The following is a 21,578-nucleotide window of genomic DNA, read 5'->3' as shown; positions in this document are numbered from 1 at the left end:
ATGTGGTTCAGAGATTTTTCCTGGCATATTTGAAGAAAAATGATTATCAATGCTACATCCTCTTTCTCAAAAGAGAATCACAAAAGGCCTCCCCACATGCATTCATGAGACCAACATGCTTACTGGACCAATGCTAGACAGAGAAGACGAGAAATTCTTTCAAGTTCCTGACTCCTAAACGTCAACACAAAAATCCTAGATGAACTATCAACTGATAAAGTTGGATGTGGTGGTGTGTTCAGTAATTCCAGCACTTTGGAGACTAGGGCCAATGAATCATGAGTTCAAATCCAGCCTGGGCTGCAAAGTAAGCTTATTGCCTTCCTGTCTTGTACAACAAGGCCCTGTCTCAGAAATCAAACCAATCCAAACCAAACCAAACCAAACCCTTAGCATATTGTATACAGCAATGTCTGAACAATGGCCAAGGACCATCTTGAGAAATGAACGTATCTGTTGTGGTATCTAAACTCTGACACTACATGATATGAATAGATTCAGGAAAAGAATATTTAGTAAGCATCATCACTTCATGATTCAAGAAATTAAAAACAAAAACCTTTCCTCGTTCTAGGAATAGATGAAAACTCTCTTACCGGGTTAAAAACTGGTCTTTGAATCAATAAAAGCAATAAAATCCATAGACTCTAGCTGACGTCATGCTTATTAGTGAAAGATAATGCTTTAGATACAGCGCAACAGTAAAACACGGCTTCCATCATTCCTGCTCAGCACAATAAAGGCCAGTAGAGTAGGAATTCAATTATCCTGATCTGTAAGAGACAAAACTATCCAGGTAGGAATTCCAAAGTGATTGACAAAAAGCACCAAGAACTAATAGGTGCATTTTGTAATGTCTTGAGAATTGTTGTTAACACAACAAAATCAATCATTTCTACATGCTTGCCATGAATAGTTGGAAACTGAAACAGTTTGGTTTTTGTTTTTTTTTTTTTTTTTTTAAGAAATGTAGCTCCTGTGGAGTGAAATGTTCAGACATAAATATAACAAATATCTGCTGAAAGAAGTCATCTCAGAATGCTCGGAGACACTGTGTTCTTAGATTAGACGATTTGGCATAATAAAAGTGTCAATTCAAATGTATTTCCAACCAAAATCCCACAGGGCTTTGCACGCACATACAGTACAAACTGATTCTAAACTTTGCAGGGGGCCTGCAAGATGGATCAGAAGGTGAAAAGCACATGCCATGCAATTCTAAAACAAGATTCAATCCCAGAATCCTCAAAAAGCTGGATGCTGCAGCTCAGATCTATAACCTCGGCCCTCCTCCTGGGAGATTGAAGGTGGAAACAGGACAATCCCTGGGAAGCTTTTATTCAGTGAGTCTGGAATACACAGAGCAGCAGAGTCAAATGAGACCCTACTGCAGCAAGATGGCAAGCCATGACCCCCACACACACACACATGTGCACCACACTCTCACACATGCACAAGAATAATAATAAAAAAAATGAAAATGTAAGTGGATGAGGAAAACAAAGGAACCACGATAGTCCAGACAATCTTTGAAAGAGCAGAAAAGCTGGAGGAGATTTAGAAATTGATGAAGCTATAATAATCAAAGCAGCATGCTACTGATAAAAATATCTAGAGAAAAATCAACTGAATGAAATAGGGAAGACAGGAGAAACCCACACAGACCCAACTGATTGATAATTCTTTTACAATGAGTAGTTATTCAATGAAATACCTTCTTGAGATATTCGTTGGATACTCAATACATAACAACGGGAAAATTGGAATCTATATATACAAAGATGAACCTCAAGCTTCACACCTCATACGAACTTTAATTCAGTATGAAATCTGGATCGACATAGATAACGACAAGACATTTGAGAAAAACTTAGAAAGTCTTCAGAATGTGAAGTTAAGCAAAGAATTTTTAATTGTGATAGTAGAGGTACAATTCAGAGAGGAGACCACAAAACATTGATGGTATTTCCTATAAAACCTTTCAAAGACTATTGGGAGATGAAGGTTAGCCATAAACAGAAAATATTTGCAAGTCACGTATCTGATGCTTTGTGGGGGAGGGGCTCAAAGATGCTTCCAACTCATCAATATGACAAACAACTAGTTTTTGAATGGGTGTAACCTTTGTATAATCAGTTAAGCAAAGAAATGATTTTAAAATAAGTGCATGAAAATATGCTAAACACTATGGAAATGATGGTGAACTCTGACTATTTCACCCATCCATACAAAGAAGTTAAAATTAAAAAGCAAATATTGACAGTTTGTCTTTTTCTCCAATGTGTGTTGTTGGCCTCTTTGTCAAAAATTAGGTGTGTCCTCAATTCCAGTAATGTCTACTTTTATGTCAGCACCGTACAACTTTTATTTCTAGGGTTCTATAGTATAACTTTAAATCTGGGATGATGATACCTTCAGTAGTTGGTTTATTTTTAAGGATTATTTTGGCTATCCTTGGGTCTTTTATATTTCCTAAAACAAGTTTTTTCTTCAATTTCTGTGAAGACTTGCATAGTAATTTGAATATGTAGACTATTTTTGGTAAACTGATTATTTTCACAGTATTAACCCCATTAATCCATAAGCATGGACAGTCTTTCAATCTTTGTTATCTTCTTAGTTTTTTTTTGTTTGTTTGTTTGTTGTTTTGTTTTGGCTTGGTTTTTTTTTTTTTGATGTCTTAAAAGTTTGAATTATATGTCTTCCATTTCCTTGGCTCAATTTATTTCACGAAACTTTTAAAGGCTGTTGTGAATAATATTATTGCCTTGATTTCTCTCTCCATACATAGAAAGACTACTGATTCTTGTGTGCTCATTGTGTACCCTGCTGCCTTGCTGAATGTGTTTTAGCAGCTGTGGTGGATACTCGAGGGTCTTTTACACACAGAATCATATCATGTGTAAATAAAGACACTTTGACTTACTCCTTTTCTATTTGTATCCCCTTGGATTCCTTCACCTGTCTATTGCCCTAGCTAAGACTTCAAATACTATACTGAACAGGAGAGGGAAAGCAGACATCCTCATCTTGTTGCTGGTTTGATTGAAAATGATTTGAGTTTGTCTCCATTTGCTTGATTTGAGCTGTGGGTTTGCTGTACTCCGTCCTTTGTTATGTTGAGATATGTCCCCTGTATTCCTTGATATGTAGACAGTACAGACATTCTAGGAAATAGTTTGGCAGTGTCTTATCTACCAAACATTACCTTGCCATAGGACTCAGTCCTTAATATTTACCCCAGGGGAATGAAGCAATCATACAACAGCTCTGGTAAATACGACTTTCAGGGTGAATCTTTGTGTCTCTAAGAGCTCATGTCTTGAAGGCTTGGTCCACACTGGTTGTAAAACCAGGCACTGTTGGAAACTCTCAAAGGTGACTGGTTGGAGCTGTATTTCATTGCACATGTACTTTGATGAATACACAGGAACTCTGGCCCGTTTTCTCTTTCCCTTCTCAGCTACCAGGAGCTGTGCTTTACTGTTGCACCCTCAAGCATAATGTTCAGTCTCATCCCAGACCCAGAGTAACAAGGCCAAGCATAACATAAGCCTTTCTTCCTTGTAACCTGGTTATCTCAGGTATTTTATCCTAGTGAAAAACACCTAACACGTGCATCTCAACTGTCTTCCCTTCTTCGAGGACCATATCAACTGTGACACAGGGCGACTGGACAGTGATCAGAGAATTTTTTTCAGTGAACTACAAAATCCCATCCCCCAAATGATGCCAATTAACCACAGTTTGTGTTGTCACACTTTTTGAAAAAAATCCTTTTCAAAGGAAAGGTAAAAATAAAACCTTAAGAAGCAAGCTAATGGGAACTGAACCCAGAGCTTTTCCACTGAGTTCCTTTTTTAGCTTTTCCTTTATATTTATTTTGAAGTAAGAACTTGCTAAGTTATCCAGACTGCCCTTGAACTTGGTATCCTGGCTCAGACCACCCATTTTGGTATTATAAATGCCAGCTACCATGTCTGTCTAGTCAAAAAACAAAACAAAACAAAACAAAACAAAACAACAACCTAAATCTTATCTTTTAAAGATACATTTCATTGTTACTGACAATGCTGTCCGATCAAGTAACACCATAGCCTTTCAAAACCTGTTCTTTCTCAGATTATGCCAAATAACAATTAACTTGTTATTGGTTACTGTTATTCTTTTTTTTTTTTTTTTTTTTTTTTTGGTTTTTCCAGACAGAGTTTCTCTGTGTAGTCCTGGCTGTCCTGGAACTCGCTCTGTAGACCAGGCTGGCCTTGAACTCAGAAATCCGCCTGCCTCTGCCTCCCAATTGCTGGGATTAAAGGCCTGCGCCACCACGCCCGGCCTTTGGTTACTGTTATTCTTAATTTAAGGTGCTGTGAGGGAAGAGTCCCACTCTTGTTTCTTTGCACACAATCCTTCTGCTTTGGGGACACTGAAGACTTTGTCCAATTTAATTCGATTGCTTATAAAAAAACAAAACAAAAACAAAAACAAACCTCTAGTTCAGATTAGATTTGGGTAATAAAAACTTTACCATGAGTCTTACTCCCTCAAGTTCCTCAGTAACAAACAGGAAATGCAAGTACTTGAAATAATTGCTGCAAAAAATAGCTTTATCTCTAGAGTCTAGAAAGACATGAAGGGAGGAAAAACCTTTGCTTGGATGGGTAATCAGGCAGGGCAGAGTGTAAAACCACTGAGGAGTTCCTTACCAAGCCGTAGCTACATGACTGGCTTCTTTCCTCAGGACAGACCACGTGAGCAACCGTAAAGAAACCTGAGAAGCTTTGGGGATAGGATATGGAAACACGAACCAAACCAAAGATCAGCAAGGATTTTTTGGTTTGGGTTTTTTGGTTGTTTTTGTTTTTGTTGTTGTTTTGTTTTGTTTCTTTTGCAAAGGATCAGATGGTAATTGATTTGTATTTGTTAATCTATGAATGATCTATCCCAATAATCACTTACAAAAAAACAGGTGCAGGCTACCTGTGTTCCAGGGCCACAGGTTGCTCACTCCCATATTTGTCAAACCAATTTAACTATACATTTGAGCTGTAGATGAAAATCACAAAAGATGTATATTCCTATGGAAAAAGTGACTTATGGATAGATCTAATAAGGACCTAATGTTTTCTGGTGCCCGTGACCTCATATATCTGAGCCTTCTCTTTATATGAAAGCTTAAGAGCTTACATAACCTAACATCATTGTTTCTGGCCTACAATGTTGCTATGTTTGTTATCTGAAGTTAGAGGATGCGTTGAGGACACTTACAATTACAGTGGAAGGGTTTATTATTTATACACCCTCTCTTACTGTTAGAGTTCTCTGAGGGTACCAGAATGTACAAGGATAGAAATGTCTGTTTTGCTATGTGGCTGATGAGTCCTCTTATCCATTACCAACTGACACTTTCACTTGATGTTAGCCATAAAGACCAGAAGCAAATGCTATCGTCTCCTTTAAAGCATACCTCCTCAGAGCTTTCCAGAAAGTCTTATCTGAGCCAGGAGGATTCCCTAAGAATGCTTTGAGCTGGACACTTTGGCCTCTACTGAGACAGGAGCTACCTGTTGCTGCATAATCCCAAACTTACTTCATCACTGCACTTCAGGAATAATAGGAACTAGATGGGAGACCATGGTATTGAAGTGACAATGACTGGGGTGATGTAACAAATTTGAGGGCCATGACTAGATCACCTTCATTTGTGTCTAAAATCTGTGATGTTCTCTTTCAGAAAACAGAATCCAACATTATCTACAGACATTAAAATTCAGGTGAGTCAGCAGGTCAGGAATAAGCTGTACACCTTTTTTTTTTTTTAACTTCTGTTTCAAGAACACATAGTAATTACCACAGAATACAAAGTGTATCCTGTTTTTTTAAAAAGAATATCCTGATGCTTTAGCAGTAGTAATGCATTTTATTATGAGCTGCCCACAGGCAGTTCTTAGGTTGTGACTCACTTGAACAGGTTTGTTGGTTTTGATTTTTTTTTTTTTTTTGGATTTCAGTTCCCCCAGTCTAAAGAACATTTTATTCTCAAATGAGGGGGGTGGAGAAGGGAATAAAGAATAAAATATGCTGGAATTCCCCAGAATGGAGTGAGTTAGCACAAATATGGAACGACAGGCAGTTTAATCAAAGACCAGAATAAGGACATGATCGTGTGTCACGCCAAAGCTGCTATGTGATTTCTTATGTTTAGCATTTGCTTTCCCATGACTCTGATTTGGAGAGCTGTATTATCATGAGTCATCCTTCTGTTTACAAGGCTGACGTTTTGTTCTCTCCTGTCACTGTGAGGAGAATCTGATGTTCACATCATTCTAATTTTCTCTCCTAAAGGAGCTAGTTATGTCTGCAGCTGATACTCTCGGTAAAAAAAGGGATCATGAATTGCTCTGGGTTTCAGAACCTTAAAGGACATCTTCTAAGGAGGGTGCAAAGGCCTAAAATCCCTTAATCAAGTTTCTAATCGAACACAAGATGGCCTCATATTATGAGCCTTTTGAGAGCAGCAGTAGCATCATGTCTTCACCAAATCAAATAGGATTCTTATTTTAGCCTCCACAGCAGCTCTTTCCTTGCAGAGAGAAGCAAATCCCTGAGCAGCCTGTTCAAGAAGAGAACACAATAGCCATCTCACTCTCCCTCCCTCCCTCCTTCCCTCCCTCCCTCCTTCCCCCCTCCCTCCCACATGGTTCCAGCGGCTATCACGTCTTAGTTAACGAACAACTAGCATTTCATGGATTCTATTTTTTTCAGTCCTTTGATTCTTCTATCAAGCTTGTTACATGGCTACTATTGCTACCTACAAGTTACAGAGCAGAGAAGGAACCAGAAAGACAAGGGCCTGTTTCTGTCACACAACCAGCAGGTGGCAGAGCCAAGACTCAATCAAATATACAGTCCTCATACCAGTGATTAGGATTTAGAATCATTATGAAAACAAAACTTGAGGGACGCCTTGGAAGGAATGACTAGAGTTGGTTCATCAAGGCAGGGAGATTCACCTTAAATGCGGAAGGCATCATTCCATCATCCACAGTCCTGAGATGAACAGGAAAAAGAAGTCAAGTTGCGCTCTGAATTTCATCTCTCTCTGCTGTCTGACGACAGAAGAGATGCGACCGGCAACCTCAAGTTCCCAACGTCTTGGCTTCCTCCCATGATGGACTGCCACCTTGCACTTCCTTCCTTAAGTTGCTTTGTCAGACCATTTTGTGTTAACAACAGGAAACGTAACTAATACATCCCCTCAGACTCCAGGCTATGAGTGAGGATGCTCTGGCCTCGGTCTCAGACTGCACAGCCAATGACTACCTGCCCTCCATCTTGTGTGTCTCGAACAGGATAGGAGGGCCATGAAGAGAGACACAACACATAAGTACCATAGAGTCATCATGGTAGATGTGCCTACAAATGTCCTGCAGGATCTCTGTCCTGGATGCCTTCTGTCTGTGTGCAATTTATGACTCAGTAGATGAGAGTACCACTTTTAGATGTAGGATATCCTGATAGCTGGTTGGCATCCATAGTAACTTGGTATATGGTCCTTGGTATAGTGTAATCACATTCCTCAGAAGTTTCATTTTTATCCTAATGTGACTAGTGGCCAGTATGCACTGAACCTGGATGACCCACTTTTTCAAATTGAGTCCAGCTTAAGCATGGAGAAATTGGGAAATTTGTGCAGTGAGCAATTTGCAATTTAACACCTGGTTAAATTAATAGATATCCAAACCTGTCTAGACACAGACTATTATGGCTTTAATATGTCCCGCCCAAAGTTTATGTGCTGGGAACTTAATCCTCAGATGTATTTGTTAATGATATTTGGAGGTGATTAGGATTAAATAAAGTCACAAAGGAACGGCTTCTATAATGACATTAATAGAATATACTGCCTGATGGACTGATGGAAAAATTCCTTCTTTTTGCCTATTAGTACATAAATTATGCTTAGTGCTTTTCTAATTTTTATTAGCATTTATTAATTGTACAGACTAATGGGTTTTATTATGACCTTTCATTCATGCATCCGGCACACTTTATTATTTCCAACTCCTTATTACCATACCCTCCCCCACTCCAGTTTATCTTTCCCAACCTGCAAACCTTCCTTCTACTTACCCATGCTATCTCTATCATAACCTTTCTCTTGAATTGTTACATGTATACATGCATATAAATACATAAAGGCAGCCTGCTGAGTCTGTTCCGTGTTGCTCATATGGGAATGTGCTTATGGGTAACCCCTCGTGACTGGATAGCCAATCAGGGAGCTTGTCTCTGCGGAAAACTGGTTCTCCCTCTCTTTTTCTGCACCCATTAATTGCTTGTAGGTCTTTGTTCAGTGGTAGGGCCTTGTGCAATTTCTCCAGTCTATGTTGTCATGTCAGTTGGTGGTCTTGTTCACACAGCTGTATTGTTAAGATTTTGTGGGTTCAGCTTCCCTGTCATATGGAGAAGAGGCAATCTTGCAGCGGACATCCTGACCCTCTGGCTCTTACAGTCATTCTGCTCCTTCTTGGACATTGTTCCCTGAACACTTAGGCACTAGTGTTGTAGATGTATCAACTGGGCTTGGGCTCCCCACGGCCAGCTGTTTTCTGCACTTAAACTTTTTGTGAAATTATAATTACATCATTTTCCCCTTCGTTTTCTTTCCTCCTGTGGTAGTTTGAATGAAGATGACCCCATAGGCTCAAAAGGAGTGGCATTATTTGAAAGGATGAGGACATGTGGCCTTGTGTGGAGTAGGTAGGGCTTAACTGGAGAAAGTCATTGTAGAGTGGGCTTAGAAGATTCAGAAGCTCAAAGGTAGAAACTGTGGCTCTCATCCTCTGCCTGCTGATCCAGATGCAGAACTCTCAGCTCCTTCTCCAGCACCATGCCTGCCTGCACACAGCCCTGCTTCTCTCAATGATGGAAATGCACTGCAAGCCCAGCCCCAATGAAATGTTTTACTCTATAAGAGTTGTCATGGTAATGGTGTCTCTTCACAGCATCTCCAAACCCTTCCATATCTTCCTTGTTGCTCTCTCTCAAATTCATGGCGTACTTTATAATTAATTGTAACACACATGTATATGTATTAGATAAGTAGATAGATGTATATAGGTAACACATATATGTATGTATAACAAATATGTATACATGACATATATGCATAACATGTACAACATTATATATGCATATATATGTACATATATATTTATATACCTATATACAGTCTACTTAGTCTGTACAGTAATTCTTATGTTTTCTGCATTTTTGACCAGTTGTTGCTTTCTGTAATCATCTCTATCTTCTGAAAAAATGGTTATTTAATGAAGGGTGAGAACTACACTTAGCTGTGGGTACGTGATAAGGTTTTAGAATGCTGGTAGAAGTCATGCTAGTTTAGAAAAGCGGCAGTAGGAAGTTCTCCTCTAGGTTCCATGGTCTCCACAGCCATGGTCAGTCAGCTGGGTTTACAGTACCAGGGATCAATTCCCTCCTATTGAGCAGGCCCGAAGTCCACTTAGAAAGCTGCTGGAATACAGGGCCCCTAATGAAGGAGCTAGAGAAAGTAACCAAGGAGCTAAAGGAGTTTGCAACCCTATAAGAGGATCAACAATATGAACTAACCAGTAACCCCCCCCCCAAGAACTGTATCTCTAGTTGCATATGTAGCAGACGATGGCCTAGTCAGCCATCAATGGGAGGAGAGGCCCTTGGTCTTTCGAAGGTCATATGCCCCAGTACAGGGGAATGCCAGGGCCAGGAAGCAGTAGTGGGTGGGTTGGGGAGCAGGGCATGGGGAGGGTATAGGGGATTTTTGGGATAGGATTTGAAATGTAAATGAAGAAAATATCTAATTAAAAAAAAGAAAGCTGCTGGTTACTGATACAATATGCATGCCACTATTCCACCTTTGGGTCTATCTTTCCATGTTGGTCACTGTTTTTTAAGCACCATAGCTGGGTAGGACAGTGCCTGGCTTCTTCCTCTTGGCAGCTCGAATAGTACTTTCCAGAACTCTAAGAGCTAATCCTCAGGACGGACATTCCAGGTCAGTTCCAGCCCAATTCCTCCAACTCCTGTGTCTTAAGTATGTGGTGTCTGCAGCGATGGGAGCTTTACCGTCAAATTCAGGGAGGCAACCAGGAGCAGCGGTAACTGCCTATATTGCTTGAGGGGTTCTTTGACCCTTTTGACCAACAGCTTGTAAGGCTGTTTCTCATGCTTGGGTAGGGTTTGTTGACTAGTTTATGGCTTTGGGGGAGAGAATTAAAGCCCTTAGTGGTTAAGATCCATTTAAACTATACATTTTATGCACACATATAAAAATATATATGTGGGGCAGTGAGCTGTGCACAGACAGTCTGGTCCCTGGTCGAGCACAGGCCTTGAACCCTGGTGACCCTAAGGGACAGCCGATATTCGGCCATGCCTCCTGGGCCCCTGGCTCCTGCCATAGCTACAGCCTCCCACGCTCCCCCCCCCCCCGCCCCCACAGAGAGGTGTGCGGCAATGAATCACGTAGGCAATTTCCCAAGCTCCTGGTATTCTGACTGGACTTCACCCCTACAATTACCTGGCAACAGCCAGGTATGCTCCTCCCCACAGTTTCCTGTCAATGGCCAGAATGGCCCAGCCCGCTATAAAAGGAGCTGTTTGCTCCCTCCTTGCTCTCTTATTCTCTTGCTTCTACTTTCTTACTCTCCCTTACCCTCTCTCTCTACGTGGCCATGTCCAGCCTCTGCTTCTCTACCCTTCTCCCTCTCTCTGTCTTTCTACAATAAACACCTTAAAATCATGGACTGCCTCTTCTCATCAGGATCCGCTGCGCTGGAGCAACAGAGTAGGCCTTCCTCTAGAGCGCTGCTCATCTAACCTCCCTGTGCTCCAACCAGGACCACCACGAACCCACGCCACCCACGCCGCTCACCGAACAACCCGCCCGAGCTCTCTTCCTATCCTTTCCACCTCGGGCCCGGGTCAGAGTCCACCCGAAGGCCCTACTGTTTTCAGCTCTTCCACGACCTCCAGCTGCACCTGAGGTGTGCAAAACTGAGAATCTGACGTCCCTGGCCTCCATGAGACCCAGGGATCCTAGAACTGGCTTTTCCGCTGTACGCAGTGGCATCTGTGGTGCCCAAGAGTCTGAGCCCGACCCCAGCAGGTCCGAGGGGACCTCAGACTACTCCTTCCCGAACCTCGGAGCAGAGTCCCAGGGTTTCTCACATGGGTACGCAATCAAACTTCCCCGTGTTAGCCTCGCCCAGCGGCCAGAGCCCTGAACGGACGCCGGGACCCCATTTTTTACCCCACATATATACATTGTTATTTTTACATAAACATAAAATAATTCTCTATGGCTTTTTCAAATGTTCTTAAGGTTATTAATCCCTTCCCCTTTCCTCTGTATCCCTCACGCTCCTCATCCCCAGCTAAAGACCCCCAACTCTCCATTTCCCCTTCGTATCAACTGTGTCCTATATTCTCTCCAGAGCTCCTTGCCCCTCACCATGATCACTTTCAACTCTCCAAGTCTCTGCAGTTATTCCAGGTTATATTCTCACATCGGAATATCTGAATCTAGGAATCACGGATAAGAGAAAATAAGCAACCATTGTCTTTCTGGGTCTATTTCGTAGTTCTGTGTATCTGTAAGTTTCATGATTTTGTTTTTCTTTACAGAGGAATAGTATTCTGTAGTGTGTAAAGTACCACATTTTCATTATCCATCTGCCAGTTAAAGGACATTTAGGTGATTTTCATTTTCCAGCTATTGTGAGAGTGGAAATGAACATGGCCAAGCAAGTATCTAGAGAGTAAAGTGGCAAGTGTTTGGGGCATATGTCAAGGAGTAGTGTAGCTGGGTCGTACAGCATATGTATTTTTAGCCTCTTGAGAATTATTCACACTGATGTTCAGAGTAGCTACGCCAGTTTACAGTTCCAGCACTAGAGAATGAGGCAGCTCCTTTCCTCACATCCTCTTCTCAATCTGTCGTTAGGAGTTCTCTTGATCTCAGCGCTCTGACCCGGTAAGGTTAAATCTCAAAGTTGTTGGAATTTGCATTTCCATAATTTCTAAGGATGATGAACACTTCTTGAAGTATTTCTTATCTGTTTTTGTTCCTTTCTTTGAAAAGTCTTCATTCATAGACATAGCCCATTTCTTTTTTAATTTTTATGTTTTATTGAAAATAGATTTTTCTCTCCTACAACATACTCTGACCACAGTTTCCCCTCCTCCACTCCCCTTGGTTCCCTCCCACCTACCCCCACCCCACTCTACTTCACCCCCATTTCCTCTACAGAAAAGTTTGTGCTCTAAGAGACAATAGTCTAACAGAGTAAAACTAGATGATATAAAACAAGGAAAAAGCTCTCATATGGAGACTGGACGAGGCAACCCAACAAGAGAAAAAGAGTCGCAAGAGTACATATCCTATTTTTAATTATTTTTTTCTTAACTCTCCTTTTTGAGTTCCTTATATGTTGTGAATATCAAATAACAGAAATATTTTTTAGAAAAAAATAGCTATAAGATAATAAGATATAGACTCCAAGTACAGCAGCTATTTAAAAATTTCGATGTCAGTTTAGCTATACCTCATATGGTTACTTGGGGATTCTTTTTTTTTTTTTTTTAAAGAAAAGCACAGAATAAATTGAAAGGACAAATATACATATACACATTTCTGACAAAAATTAGGAATTATTTCATCATTTTAGGCTTTCCAGTGACCAACCCAACTTGGGAGCCATCTCATGGGGGAGCGGAGTGGGGGGCACCAAGGTCTGGCACTATTACTGACGTTGTGATGTGTTTACAGACAGGAAGGAGTCTAGCAAGGCTGCCCTCTTAGAGGCCCTACCAGCAGCTGCTGAGACACATGCAGATATGTGCACCCAACCGTTGGACTGAAGTCAGGGACACCCTATGTAGGAATTAGGAGAAGGACTGAAGGAGCTGAAGGGGAGGGTGACCCCGTAGGAACTCCATCAGTCTCAACTAAGATCCCAGAGATCCCTCTAGGAACCCCAGAAACTGAACTACCACCCTACCACACCTGCACATGTATAGCAGAGAACTGCCTTGTCTGGCCACAGTAGGAGAAGATACGCCTAATTCTAAACCTTCAGAGACGTGAGGCCCCAAGGAAGGGGGATACTTGAGGGGAGCACCCTCTTGGGAGCAAGGGGGAGGGGAAATGGGGTGAGGAACTGGGGGGGGGCAGGAGGGAGAAAATGGCTGGAATGTAAATAAATAAAATACTTAATTAAAATATTCATCATTTTAGATATTGCTTTCTTCATTGCCTCCTTATTATGAAATAAAAAGAAAGAATAAAAAAATACATAAACTACTTTAAGTATAAAGAAACACACAATCGCCTTTGGTGGATACACTTCCAGCGGTGGCGACTTGGACGACTGAAGGAAGATGGGTCAAAGTCAGAGTGGTGGCCATGATCCTGGGCAAGAAAAAGAAATACGAACCTCCTGTCCCAACTAGAGTGGGGAGAAAGAAGAAGAAAACGAAGGGACCAGATGCTGCCAGCAAACTGCCACTGGTAACACCTCACACCCAGTGCCACCTGAAATTACTGAAGCTAGAGAGAATAAAAGACTATCTTCTCATGGAGGAGGAATTCATTAGAAATCAGGAACAGATGAAACCATTAGAAGAAAAGCAAGAGGAGGAAAGATCAAAAGTGGATGACCTCAGGGGGACCCCCATGTCTGTAGGAACCTTGGAAGAGATCATTGATGATAATCACGCCATTGTGTCCACATCTGTGGGCTCAGAACACTATGTCAGCATCCTGCCATTTGTAGACAAGGATCTGCTGGAACCAGGCTGTTATGTCCTGCTCAACCACAAGGTGCATGCTGTGACAGGGGTGCTAATGGATGACACGGATCCCCTGGTCACAGTGATGAAGGTGGAAAAGGCCCCCCAGGAGACCTACGCAGATATTGGGGGACTGGACAACCAGATCCAAGAAATTAAGAAGTCTGTGGAGCTCCCGCTTACCCATCCTGAGGATTATGAGGAGATGAGGATAAAGCCCCCTAAGGAGGTCATTCTCTACGGACCGCCAGGAACAGGTAAAACTCTATTGGCCAAAGCAGTAGCGAACCAGACTTCAGGCACTTTCTTGCGAGTGGTTGGCTCAGAGCTTATCCAGAAGTACCTAAGTGTGAGTGGTTGGCTCAGAGCTTATCCAGAAGTACCTAAGTGGCCCAAACTCGTCCGGGAGCTCTTCCAGGTTGCTGAGGAGCACGCACCATCCATCGTGTTCATTGATGAGATCGACGCCATTGGGACCAGAAGATATGATTCAAACTCTGGAGGTGAGAGAGAAATTCAACGAACAATGTTGGAACTGTTAAACCAGTTGGATGGATTTGATTCGAGGGGAGATGTAAAAGTTTTCATGGCCAAAAACCGAATAGAAACTTTGGATCCAGCACTTATCAGGCCAGGCCCCATTGACAGAAAGATCGAGTTCCCCCTGCCTGATGAGAAGACCAAGAAGCGTATCTTCCAGATTCACACCAGCAGGATGACACGACTGGCTGATGATGTAACCTTGGATGACTTGATCATGGCAAAGGATGACCTCTCTGGGGCCGACATCAAGGCAATCTGTACAGAAGCTGGCTTGATGGCCTTGCGGGAATGCAGAATGAAAGTAACAAATGAAGACTTCAAAAAATCTAAAGAGAATGTTTTTTATTAAAAAAAAAAAAAAACAGCCCCTGAGGGGCTGTATCTCTAGTGGCCCACAGTCGTCTTCAGGGATGGGAGCTGCCCCGACGAACCCATTCTCCAGTTCAGTTTTGCCAGTAGAAAGCCTGAATCGTGGAAGACGCTGTGCAGGCTGCCTCCATCTATTGTTGGTCATTGTACATTGTGCCGTGCTGCTCTCTACTCCCAATAAAGGATAGGCCTGGTTTTCTTTCTAAAAAAAAAAGAAAAAAGAAAAGAAAAGGAGAGGAGAGGAGAGGAGAGGAGAGGAGAGGAGAGGAGAGGAGAGGAGAGGAGAGGAGAGGAGAGGAGAGGAGAGGAAAGGAAAGGAAAGGAAAGAAAGGAAAAGAAAAGAAAAGAAAAGAAAAGAAAAGAAAAGAAAAGAAAAGAAAAGAAAAAGAAACATACAATCTTTTAAATCTTTTAATTTTTTTTCTTTTCAATTTAAGGAAAAACAAAGCAGCCATTGCAACAGCAAATTTAAAAGCCAAACATACTGTAAACTGAAAAAACAAAACTTACTAACATCATTCAGGGGAAGGTAGGAAGTCTAGAAGATTCTCAGAGCCACCCAGCAGGAAGTAGAAGAAGCCCTGGGTGTTCTCCTCACTCTGGTGGCTGCCCCGCCCCCAGCCCTGGGGACATACCACAAAGCTCTGGATAGAAGCGTCCAGTGCATTTATGTGAGGTTACTGACAGAGTTAGGCTTGGGTGAAAAAAAAAAAAAAACTAGAAATATTTTTCCATCCAAGATGGCAACAGGAGGAAAACAGAGTCCCCACCAAACATTCCTGACATAAGACAGTCCTATTTGTTCTCAAGTGGATCCCTAGCTGTAGTTAATCTGGCCTAATGAAACATAGATATCACCTATGAATGCAGATATCAATATCCTAAATAAAATGTTATAAGACTATTTCAGAAGTCTAATAAAGATCTGTGAACGCAAGTGTGTTTCATATCAGGAATAAAGAAAAAAATCCAATATAGAGACATTTATTAAAGTAGGAAAATCATTTGATTATATCAAGAGATAAAGAAAGGACACCCAATAAAATTCCACCATGTTCCTGATAGAAATCACTTAGAAAATAAGAATTGAAAAACATTTCCATGATGTGTTTTTTTAAAGTGTAATTATTATAAAGCATGGTAAATGTAATTTTAAACACTGGAATTCACAGTCTCTTGCAGTGATATAAAAGGGATGTTCTCTGCATCTTAAATGATCGTTCATCTCTCTTTAATTGAAAACCCTTGAAAGCTGAGACGAGATACTGGTATTATACCACCACATTTATTACCATTTTTTAGGGTATTTTATACACCATATCCTCATGCCTCATAATCTTTTAGTGAAAATAACGCCTAAATTATCCCAGAGACCAATTGGCTGAAATTAATCAGTAAAAACAGTTATTTCCGTTTGAGTTCACAAATGAGAAACACCCATAATTTCTATTCCAAATAAAAATGGTTCTTTCCAGAATTTCAATAGTTGTGTAACACACGGACTCTGTCAATCATTTCGCCTTGTGTTTAAAATAGAAATGAAAGAATAAAGAAAGAAAAGGAAGAAGGGAGAGGGAGGGAGAGAGAACAGGAGGGATGGAAGGAGAGAGAGAGGGAGCAAGGCTTTCTTCCGAAGGATCCTGCATTCCTACAGACCCAGGCTTTTCCTGACCAGAAATCCTTACACATGGTGCAAGCCTGCTTCCGTCTGATTTCTGTATTCTCTTAGCACTTTGTACGTGCTCGAGGATGTATCCCCTCAGTCAGCGCTAGGAGCAGACTGGTCCAGATGTGTTGGTCAGGTCCTCTGGGAAAAGTTTGCCCCCACCATCTCTCAGTACCTTGTTATGATTTTCCTCGGTCTTTGTCATCCGGTTTCATACATCCAGAGATGGAGAGCTCACTGGACCCATTAATGACAAACTTGACTTGCTCAGTTTCTAGGGACCCTAGGTTTGCACAGGAGCCTTTATTAGTCATCCTTGCCTCGCTCAAAGGAGCTTCTCATTATTTTGCTCTCTATCAGAGAATCCCGGCTCCCTTCCTCTTGTATTTCATTTCATCTGTCTCCTAAACAGCATTAAATCCCCCAGGGACACACAGTACCACTTGGGCAGATTTACGTGAGAATGATATGAATCATTTGAAGGGTGAACTCAAAGCAAGGAAAAAACACTCACAAGATTCCCAGTTTTTAAAATATAAATGAGAGGTGACTTGCGATAACAAAAACCCCTTCTGCCACCCCCCTCTGCCACCGGCTGTGGTGGCGCGCACCTTTAGTCCCAGCCCGCCCGTGGAAGGCAGGCAGAATCTCTGAGTTCAAGGCAGCCTGGTCTACAGAGAACAACCAGGGCTACAAAGTGAAACTCTGTCTAAAAATAAATAAATAAATAAAAATAAAAACCAAAACCAAAACAAACAACCCCCCACCAAAACAAAGAAACAAAAACCCCAACCCTTCTTTTTTTTTTTTTACCTTGGGGATTAGAGGTATCATTTTTTAGCTGTATATTTGATGAATAAATGGTTAAATGGATAAATTGTTATGTCTCTCTGTCTCAGTCTGTCTATGTTCCTATCTCGGTCTCTGTCTCTCTGTATCTGTAGCTGCAAAAACTACACATTGGTTATTCAATTTTACTTAATTATGAAGTGTGTGTGTGTGTGTGTGTGTGTGTGTGTGTGTGTGTGAGCCAGGGGACAATGTTGGGGTAGTTGGAATGGTCCTGGTGGTTTTGAGCAGAGTCTCCCGTGTTTCTTTTACTGTATTTTGTACTCCTGACTTACAAGCTTCCGGGTAATTGTCCGGACTCCACCTCACAGTAGGCGTGCTGTGATTACAAGTTTCTATCACAGTATCATATATGACACAGGGTCTGGAAATCAAACTTGGAGGACTGAACTCAAGCCATCATTGCATGGTTAGCACTTTTACCAGCAGGGGCATCTTCCCACTCTTCGGTGGTTCATGTTGTTGCCGTGTGATGGTCCAAACTGACCAAAGCTCCGTTCTTGAAAAGAGCAAGTGATCACCTTTTACATTCACAATTCCATAGTTTCCAAAGATCGTTCTTTTTCTTCCCTCCTTTCCTTTCCCTCTTCTCTTCTCTTCTCTTCTCTTCTCTACTCTTCTCTTCTCTTCTCTTCTCTTCTCTTCTCTTCTCTCCTCTTCCTTTCTTTCTTTCTTTCTTCCTGACCTCAGTCTGTACCTGCCTTTAGAAAACTATAGGATTCAATTACTGTAAAAAACAACAACAGAAACCAATTCTTTACTAGTATAGTATACATTCTAGTAGTAATGACTCCAGATGAACAGTCAAAAAATATCAGAGAGAGAGAAAAACACTGATCTATAGATTATGTGGGGGAATATGAACTAGTTTTGGGTTTTAGTATATTTTCCTCAGCAAAAATAGCAACAAAATTATATTTAACTGAAAAACTGATTAATCACTTAGATTCCAGATCAGAAGAAAAGCTAGATATGAGGAAATTTTGGAATGAAGTCAAGAGTCTTAAAATATACCTGGCAAATACATGAGATTTGGTTAACTTAGAAATACTTAAATTTAGATTTTTTTTAAAGCTCTCTGTCATCTCTCTGGCTTTAAAAACATGTTAAGACAAGGTTTTGATTATTATAGTAAAAGTTAAGTGTCCTGGTTAGGTGTATGTGTGTTGTTGTTGCTGTGTTTTTGTTCGTTATTCTGGTGTGTGTTTGTTTGTTTGTTTTGTCAACTTGACAGTAGCTAGGGCCATAGGGAAGAGAGGTCCTCAGTTGAGGAAATGCCTCCTTCACATTGGCCTGCAGGCAAATCAGTGGGGGCATTTTCTTGTTTAAGGATTGGTGTGGGAGAGCCCAGTGTGAGTGGTGCCTCCCCTGAGCAGGTAGTCCTGGGTTGCATAAAACCTCGAGCTGGTTGAGCCATGGAAGGGAAGCAGCTTTCCTCCATGGCTTCTGAGTCACAGTTCCTTGCCTGCAGGGTCCTGCTTGTGTTCCTGCCCTGACATTCTTCAGTGATGGAATGTAATCTCTAAGGTGGGATAGACCCTTTTCCGACAAGGTGTATCTGGTCACGATTTTATCACAGCAATGGAAAGGCAAAGTAGCACTGTGATGGCTTTTCCTGGTTGTCAACTTGACTGTATCGGGAATAAACTACAATGTAGAATTGAAAGAGGGCTCACCTGTGATCCAGATCTTGAGGCTGGAAGACACAGGTTTCTGATCTGCATCTTGGCATGCAGATCTTGAAGCATAGTGGCCATGAAAAGCTTAGGCCCAGGAAAGGTGGTACACTCCTTTAATCGCAGGAGACTCAGGCAAGGAGATCTCTGAGTTCAAGGTCAACCTGGGACAAAGCAAGTCCCAGATCCAGGCATGGTGGTACATACACACTTTTAATCTGGGCCACACCTTCTGCTGGAGACCTACATAAGGACATTGGAAGAAGGAAGATTTATTCTTTTTTGCCTGGTTGCATGTACTTGCCAGCACATCTGTTGGAATCTACCAGCTGAAACAACTAGCCTCGTGGGACTGAGAAACTACTAGATTCTTTGACTTCCCATTCACAGCTGACCAGTGTTGGGTTAATTGGACTACAGACTGTAAATCATCACAATAAATTCCCTCAATATAGAGAGACATTCCGTAAGTTCTGTGACTCTAGAGAACCCTGACTAAGACAAGGACAATGGGTATGATTTCTAATGATTTCTGTCTTCCAAATGTCCTTCATTAGTTACTTACCTGCATCTTCAAGGGTATACATTTTTCCAGGAATTGTTTGAAATTATAAAATGCATATATAAGCCTTTAATCCCAGCACTTGGGAGGCAGAGGCAGGAGGATTTCTGAGTTCGAGGCCAGCCTGGTCTACAGAGTGAGTTCCAGAACAGCAAGAGCTACACAGAAAAATCCGATCTCGAAAAACCACACACACACACACACACACACACACACACACACAAAGGGTATACCTAGATAATTTTAGTGAATAAAATTTGACAACTATTTCAAGTTTTCAGGTGTTTTTTCTTTAAGATAGATTCTTTTCTCATACAATATATCCTGATTACAGTTTCCCACTCTCTATTCCTCCTAGTTCCTCCCAACCTCCCCACCCCTTGGACCCACTCCCTTTCCATCTCTCATTAAAACAAAACAGATTTCTAGGAGATAAAAATTAAAGATGACAAAATAAAATATAATAAGATGAAGCAAAACCTATCATATCAAAGTTGAACACACCAATCCAACAGGAGGAAAAAAAGTCCCTAGAGCAGACACAAGAGTCAGAGACCCACTCTTCCGTCACACCCAGTAGTCCCATAAAATTACGAAATAGCTACAATATATATGCAGAAGGCCTGGTGCAGACCCATACCCTTCCTGTGCTTCCCGCTTCAGTCTCTATGAGCTCATATACAACTTGCTTAATTGATGCAGAAGACTTTGTTCTGCTGATGTTTTTTGTTTTGTTTTCTTGTTTTTTGTTTTTTGTTTTTTATCCCCTCTGGCTATTACAATCTCTGAGGGATTCTCTGAGCTCTGAAGGGAGGGATTTGATGAAGACCTCCCATTTAGATTTCTCTCTCTCTCTCTCTCTCTCTCCCTCTCTCTCTCTCTCTCTCTCTCCTGTAATATTTGGCTATGGATCTCTGAATCTGTTCCCATTTTATAACAGAGAAAACCTTTCTGATGATGACTGGTTAAGGCACTGATCTATGAGTATAGCAGAATAAAAATATCATTAGCAATAATTTTATTGATACTTATCTTGACTGGTGAGTTTTTGGTTTCACCCTAGGTCTCTGGGTTATCTAGTCTCTGGTTCTTGGTTATCCTTCCAGCGTCAGATATGGGTTCCTTCTCATGGACGGGTCCTTAAGTGCAATCAAACATTGGTTGACTATTCCCACAAATTCTGTGCCACCACTGGCATAGCATATTTTGCAGTGACAGGACAGACTGCAAGTCAAAGATTTTGTGGCTGGGCTAATGTCCATGTTTCTCTTTTAGTAGCCTGCAGGATATTTTCCCACATTAGAGACACTAGGACATAGGGGTGAAGGCTCTGTGTAGCACCAGATCAACTACTCCATGTCCAATGAGGTGTATGATATTGTCTCCGGCTCCCCACTTCAGGTTCCCCTGTCAGTGATGCTTTGGGTTCTTGCAGTCAGTTTGCAGAAGGAAGAAAACCTTTATCGTAGTAACAACCTGAGTTGTGTGAGGATTTCCACAGGACCCCCTTGCCCAACAACTCAATCGAATACAACTCAGTCCTGCCACTGGAAGCTTTGTCTGGCAACAGGAGATGCCCAGTTGAGACTCTGTATCCCCCAATTCTAGGGGTCGTTATTAGGATCCCCTTCATAGATTACGGGCAGGATCTCCTATGCTAAGTTTTCACAATGCCCTCCCCCAAAAACCACTAATTACAGCTGACTCCACCTGCACTCTCTCCTCTACCTCATGTCCCTCCCCCTCTTACCTGGTTCTCCAGCTCCAACTACCACCTGCTCCCAGTCTGCCCATAAAATCTATTCTATTTCTCCTTCCCAGGGAGATCCCTGTGACTCACACACACACTAAACCCCTCCTTGTTACCTATCCTCTCTGGATCTAGGGATTATAGTTTGGTTGCTATTTACTTAATAGCTAATATCCACTTATAAGTGAATAATGCAATAATTATCTTTTTGGTTCTGGATTACCTCACTCACGATGACTTCTTTTCTAGTTCCATCCATTTGCCTATAAACTTCATCTTTTAAGCAGTTGAGTAATTCTCCATTGTGTAATG

At 41.5% G+C, this 21,578-nt stretch overlaps 1 pseudogene; it reads left to right on the top strand.

The window, feature by feature from the left end:
* On the top strand, positions 13,434-14,967 carry Gm9575 (predicted gene 9575; annotated as a pseudogene).

This window comes from Mus musculus, chromosome 16 (genome assembly GCF_000001635.26).
Source record: "Mus musculus strain C57BL/6J chromosome 16, GRCm38.p6 C57BL/6J".
In the NCBI taxonomy this organism is placed as follows: domain Eukaryota; kingdom Metazoa; phylum Chordata; class Mammalia; order Rodentia; family Muridae; genus Mus; species Mus musculus.
The sequence above is the reverse complement of the archived record's forward strand: the minus strand, read 5'-3'. Positions and strand labels throughout refer to the sequence as shown.